Source organism: Cebus imitator, unplaced genomic scaffold (assembly GCF_001604975.1).
Source record: "Cebus imitator isolate Cc_AM_T3 unplaced genomic scaffold, Cebus_imitator-1.0 Scaffold328, whole genome shotgun sequence".
NCBI lineage: Eukaryota > Metazoa > Chordata > Mammalia > Primates > Cebidae > Cebus > Cebus imitator.
In genome coordinates, this window is record NW_016107643.1 from 1662276 (window position 1) to 1669821 (window position 7546).

Sequence of the window (7546 nt, forward strand, 5' to 3'; positions counted from 1 at the left end):
AAAAAAAAAAAAAAAAAAAAGAATTTAAAATTACAGATAAACTTGAAATGGAACAAAATAGAAAGAGAAAATGTGTAGGAGAATGACATAGAAAGATGGTGAAATAGGTGAACCCAGGCTTCTATATCCCCACAGCAACAAAAATGTGTCAGCCTTCCGTGTACAGAAATGCCTTTCCAAGAGAACCAGGCACCACAGCTCATGCCTATAATCCTAACTACTCAGGACCTTGGGGTGAGAGGCTCACTTCAGGCCAGAAGTTCAGAACAAGACTGGGTGATATGAGAGGTGAAGTTCAGAACCAGACTGGGTGAAATGAGAGAGACCTCATTTAAAAAAAAAAAAAAAAAATGCCTCTAAGAGACTTTTGCAATCCAGGGAGGTAAAATTCTGCTAAAGATCAAGACTATAGATCCATTAAAAATTATCAAATTTCCAGTGGTCTTTTTCACAGTAATAAAAAATACAATTCTAAAATATATAGGGAATTACAATAGATTTGGTATAGCCAAAGCAATCTGTAGGAAAAAGAACAAGGCAAGAGGCATAATATTTTCTGATTTCAAACCATATTTTAAGACTGTTGCAAATTGTTCTTACAGTAGTAAGAACAGGATGATATGCGAACAGAGGAGAAAACAAACACAGAGACCAGTGGAACAGAATGGGGAGCCTGGAATGAAACTCCTGCATATCAACTTAACTCATCTTTCACAAGAGCGTCAAGAATATACAATGCAGACAGTATAGTCTCTTCACCACTATATCTCTTCAACACTTGGTTGTGGGGAAACAGAATGCCTGCAATCAAAATAATGAAACAGACAATTTTTCTTACACCATACTCAAAAGTTAACTTGAAATAAAGCCTTAAAGGTAAAACATGTATCCTTAAAAACTCTAAGAGAAAATCTCTTTGATATGGGTCTTGGCAATCATTTTTTAGATATGACACCAAAAGTACAGCAACAAAAGTAAATATAAACAAGCTGGATGCATTAAGCTAAAAAGCTTCTGCACACCGAAGACGATTCCAATCAAACTTTTGGATATTAGAATGGCTAATATAAAAAATAAGTAATATAACAATGTTTACAAGGATGTCAAGAAAAAGCAATTCTGAGCACTCAGAGAGTTCTAACTTGGTAGAGTCATTATGAAAACCAGGAGGGAGGTTATTTAAATTTTTTTTTTCAAAAACCTACCCTACAATGCAGCAATCGCACTTCTGTGAATGTAACTGAAGGAAATAAAAGCAACATCTTGAAGAATCATCTGCTTCCTCAGGTTCACTGCAACAATATTCACAATTGTCAAGATATAAGGACAAGCTAAATGCTTGTGGATGCTGAATGAATAAAGAAAATATGATATAAGTAGACGATAGAATATTACTCAGCCATACAAAAGAATGAAATTGGGTGTGTGGTAGCTCACGCCTGTAATTCTAGGGCTTTGGGAAGCAAAGGTGGGAAGGTCACCTGAGGTCAGGGGTTCAAGACGAACCTGGTCAACATGGTGAAACCCTGTCTCTACTAAAAATACAAAAATTAGCCAGGCGTGGTGGCATGTGCCTGTAATCCCAGCTACTGAGGAGGCTGGGGCAGGAGAATCACTTAATCTGGGAGGTAGATGTTGCAGTGAGCTGAGATGGTCCCACTGCACTCCAACCTGGGTGACAGAGTGAGACTCTGTCTCAAAAAAAAAAAAAAAGAAAAGAAATCCTGTGATTTCAACAGGACATGTTGATATATGATACACACACATGTATATATTCCTATGATATATGATATACACATGCACATATATCCATACATATGAATGACACATTCCTGGTAAGCTTCATACTAAAAAAGAGGAAATTATAAAATGATAATATTACAACTACTACAGTTGGGAGTTGGCGAATATACAGTTTAAATGACCAACCTCAGTTCACACTTAAAAAAATACAAATTTGAAGTAAAATAACTGGATTATCTTACATTTGGGCAGATGCTTCGTGTTCACAGAAAATCACTGAGTATAAATTTCTGTAGACTCCCATTTGAAATCTCTGTAGGATACAAAATCATAAAGCAGGAAACATACAACATCTGTTTACGGGACTTCTGGGATTTCTGAACCAAACACCATCCCCGTGCCTCTCGCACATTTCAGACATGATGCAAAAGGCGACATCACGAAACATTTCATATACAGTCCCTCAAAAATAGGCAGGTTCCCAAAAGCAGCGGCAAAGCAAGCAGTGAGACCACACAGGCCCTTACTCGTCAGGACAAGGACTCTGATTTTTACTGTGACCTTTACAAAGGAAGGTCACTAAACAGGAAGTGGAGTCTGGAGAATGTTTAAGAGAATGAGACAGGGCTGGGCGCGGTGGCTCACGCCTGTAATCCCAGCACTTTAGGAGGCGAGGCAGGCAGATCACGAGATCAGGAGTTCGAGCCAGCCTGGCCAACATGGTGAAATCCTGTCTCTACTAAAAATAAAAAAATTAGCCAGGTGTGGTGGCACATGCCTATAGTCCCAGCTACTTGGGAGGCTGAGGCAGGAGAATCACTTGAACCAGGGAGGCAGAGGTTGCAGTGAGACGAGGTCATGCCACTGCACTCCAGCCTGGACAACAAGAGCAAAACTCCACCTCAAAAAAATAGAAAATGAAAAAAGGTAATTCTTTAAATTGCACACTTCATTTCTGCTTATATTCCACTAGCTAGAAGTTAGTCACATGGTCTCATGTCTTTATTCTAACAGATATGTGTCCGAGTAAGTGCTAAGAAGTAGGAAGAGATGAAGCCCTGTCCTCCAGGACTTTAATTCAGTCATTCATCCCTTGGACCTACACAGACTCCAGGCCCAGGCCCCTGCCCACCTCATTGCTGGTATCTCTGCAGAGCCTCCTGCTTCCCCCAGAGGGTGCCAGAGCCCTCTGCTTCCTCAGCCTTCAGACCCACTTGTGTCTCACGTGGGGACAGCTCAGTCTACAGAGGCCCAAGGGAGATCTTTGAGACCCATGCTGTAGACACCTTGAGGCAGATGGGAGTCATGTAGCCCAGTGGCTAAAAGCCTCGGCCCAGCATAGAGTTGGGTTCAGTTCCAGACATATCCTTCACCTGCTGTGTGATCCCGGAAGTCACTCAATGACTCGGAGGCTGGGGTCCCCTGGAAAGCTTATACAAAGAGTTCCCAGGGCCTGGAACATCAAAAGAGCTCTGAGAATGCTGGCTCTGCTGTTGCTTCTCTGAATGAGTGGCTGAGGGCCATACGCCCCCTCTCCTCCACCACAGATGATCCCTACTCTCATAGCCACACCCTGGACCCTCACGTATTCAGTCACCTCACCCCGCCTGTCACCTATCCTTCCGGCTCTCCTCTCTTGTTTACACATCTTATACTCACCCACTTCCGTCCCTGAATGTTTGAAGGCTCTGGGGTTGTGAGGGACACTGAAGAGACTTCCCTCCCTAAGATTTAGGTGGAATGACCCACTAAGGGACTGAGGCCAGAGACTCCCAGAGAAAGACAACAAGCCCAAAGATGCCTGTTACAAGAAAGTTAAAAGAGCCAAGTACGTGTCCTCCCTTTTTTCTCCCTGTGCAGGGTCTGGGCATCCAGTGCAAACATATGCAGGTCCCAAGGGACACCATCTGTGCAGAGCTGGGTAGAGTTAAGAACATTTGGTCTGGGCGCACTGGCTCGCACCTGTAATCCCAGCACTTTGGGAGGCTGAGGTGGGCGGATCACCTGAGGTCAGAAGTTTGAAAGCAGCCTGGCCAACATGGTGAAACCTCATCTCTATTAAAAATACAAAAATTATCCGGGTGTGGTGGCAGGTGCCTATAATCCCAGCTACTCGGAAGGCTGAGGCAGGAGACTCACTTGAACCCGGGAAGCAGAGGTTTCAGTGAGCCAAGATTGCACCATTGCACTCCAGCCTGGGTGACACAGAGAGACTCCATCTAAAACACACACACACACACACACACACACACACACACACACACACACATTTAAACCACTACACCAACATCTGGTTCAAGATGGTGGACTGAGAACTTGTCTCTGCCATCCCTGGCCCATCCAATACCACTGAGACCACAGTAAGCGAAGGGAAAAGGAAATAGAAGGGCTGGGAACAGAATGGCTGGGAGATGGTGAGTATCCACTGCACAGGGATCTTGATTTGCTTCTAGAACATAGAAAGAGGGAGGAGGATCACGCTCAGGAATAGGTCGGGGTAAAGGAAGCCAGAGCCAAAGCACGCTGCGAGGAAGCTGCCCCAGAGGCTGGAGCAGGAGTAGACTCTCTACAGGAACTCAACACACCCTACAGGGTCGGCAGCCAGCACATGTACCTCTCCATCCCCACAGGTAACAGTGCAGGGCAGGGGAGACACCTTACATGAGTGCCAATATCAATCAACCCGCCCTTTGCTCATAAAGATGAATTGGTTACCAGGTATTACCAGGCAGGTGAGGAAGACCAGCAAAAAGAAAAGGATCAAAATACAAATAGGCCAGGCACATTGGCTCATGTGGGAGGCCGAGGTGGGTGGATCACCTGAGGTCAGGAGTTCAAGACCAGCCTGGCCAACATGGTGAAACCCCATCTCTACTAAAAATGCAAAAATTAGCTGGGTATGGTGGTACATGGCTGTAATCCTAGCTACTTGAGAGGCTGAGGCAGGAGAATCGATTAAACCCAGGAGGCGGAGGTTGTGGTGAGCCAAGATCGTGCCACTGCACTCCAGCCTGAGTAACAGATTGGAGTCTCTCTGTTATCCAGGCTGGAGTGCAGTGCCTCAATCTCGGCTTACTGCAATCTCCACCTCCTGGGTTAAAGCGATTATCCTGCCTCAGACTCCCGAGTACCTGGGATTACAGGCATATGCCACTATGCCCAGCTAATTTTGATATTTTTAGTAGAGACAGGGTTTCATCATGTTGGCTAGGCTGGTCTTGAACTCCTGACCTCAGGTGATCCACCCACTTTGGCCTCTCAAAGTGCTGGGATTACATGAGCGAGCCATCACACCCAGCCAGTGTTCTGACAATTTTATACTTATTAACTCACTTAGCAACCTTCTGAGCTAGATGCTATTGTCATCTCACTTACAGGAAACTGAGTCACAGAATGGTAAAATTACCTTGACCAAGGTTCACATGGCTGGTAAGGGGCAGAGAAATGAAATTTGAATCCAGGCAACCGGTTTCCTGAGTTGGGCTCTGAACTACTCAGCCATATCGCCTATTTAATTATTTACTTACTTATTGAGACAGGGCTCTGTAGCTCAGGCTGGCGTGCAATGGTGCAATCATGGCTCACTGCAGCCTCGACCTCCCAGGCTCAAGTGATCCTCCCACCTCAGCCTCCCAAGTAGCTGGAACCACAGGCACCCACTATCACGTTCAGCTAACTTTAAAAAAAATCTTTTTTTAGAGATGGGGTTCTCACTACATTTCCTAGACTGGTCTCTAACTCCTGGGCTCAAGTGACCCATCCACCTTGGCTTCCCAAAGTATTAGAATTACAGGTGTAAGCCACTGCAACTTGCCAATACTGCCTTTTTAATAAACTAAACAAAAAGTGAACAAACCAATCCCGAAGGGAACAGATAATTCAAGGAATACAAGAGAACTTATAAAAAGAAAGATTCTAATGCCATTATATTCATAAAACAAACAAAAAAAAGCAGCTATGAAAAGAAAGCAAAAAATAATTCTTGGAAATTTAAAATAGAATTGCTGAAATAAAAAGAAATTCAATAGAAAGGGGTGTGAACATCTGCGGTTTTGGTTTCCAAAATTAGTTCACTCTTCTTTTGGTAAAAATACCAATTTCCCTCCTGTATTCTCCAGCCCTGTGGGTTGGTGGAATTGACACCTCTTCCATTTACTGCACAAGAGAAGCATGTTGCTGCTCACAGTCCATTATGAGGAGCCAGAGGGTGAAGACAACAATGAGGGCAGAGGAAAGGTATATACTGACCCTGGGTCCTTGTGGACATCATTGAGTCCCTTCCTCAAGCCTTACCTAAAGCTAAAGGGATGAGCACTTCTCACTCTTAATAGCCACGGATCAAATCCCATAGAAGGACTCCAGTTTACCCTTGTCGCAGTTGTGTGTCCAGCCCTCGGATGAGCTACCATCAAGGGAAACTGCCAGACCTTGGTGACAAGCCCACCCACTGAAAACGGGGAAAAAAACCCAAGTCACATCATTGGACTGGAAGAGCTGCAGCTCCCTAAAAGAGAGGAGAGGAGGAATGCTGGATAAACACAAATGCTTGATCTCAGTGCACCTGCAAAGAATCCAGGCATGGGAAGGTGGGCACAACAAGTAGCCTTTCGGGTTGACATAACAGAGACAACATCTGTTTCTTCTCTCAGAAAGAAATAAGAAAGGCAATTGAAGAACCAGAAACAACAAAATCTATTCCAGGATAAAATAGAAAGAAAACACTTCTGAGGCATGATTCTGAGCAATTAGTGGAGTATAAGAAAAGCAAATCCATTTGACCTTGACATCTGAAACAGCAAATATTCTCCATCCAGCCACTTTAGGGTAGAGGAAATGATACTATATTTCCTTCTCAAAGGAGCTATCTCCTTACTTGGTTCTGTAGTAAATAACGTTTATACAGTTTATACAATTGTAACATTCGTTGGTTTTCAATATTCAGAATCAACCTGAAGATAAAGCATGGAAGATTTCATTATAATACAGAAGAGCATGTAAATGTTACAAACTTTGACGATGAAAATGGAAAAAAGAAAACAGCAGAACTTAGAGGGAGATGGTAGGTGGCACAGGGCTTCGGGGGCCTGGGGGTGGGGGTGCAATTTTTCTTGCATAGTGATAGGGCTCAAGAAATCCTGTCTAAAATTGGTGTATGAGGAATGAAATTTTAAATATAGATTGTTGAGAACTATAAGTAGCACCAACATAGGACTCCAATAATAACACAGCAAACAAAACTGAGAAAACAGACATGGGGGAGATGAGAGAGGGTGATTTAAGTTCCCTGCTTTAATGATGAGGTACCAGTAGATGCTCTCTTAAGTTACTAAATTGAGAATCAAAGATAAAGTGTATTGTTTAGAAGTGTGATGTTCAAACTCCAGAAAAGGCCGGGTGCAGTGGCTCATGCCTGTAATCCCAACACTTTGGAAGGCCGAGGGGGCAGATCACTTAAGCCCAGGAGTTTAAGACCAGCCCAGACAACATGATGAAACTCCATCTCTACTTTAAAAAACACAAAAAATTTGCAAAGCATGATGGTGCACACCTGTAGTCCCAGCTACTCAGGATTTCACCACTACACTCCAGCCTGAGTAACGGAAGTGAGACCCTGTTCCAAAAAAAATGCAAAGAAGAAGAAAACGCCAGAGTATGTAAAAACAAAACAAAAAAAGTCTGGAAGAGTGGAGCTGAGGGGTAGGAAATTTTGCTTTTTGTTTCATCCCTCTGTATACGTTGATCTTTCTTTCCTTCCTTCGTTCTTTCTCTTTCTTTTTCTTTCTTTCTCCTTTTTTTTTTTTTT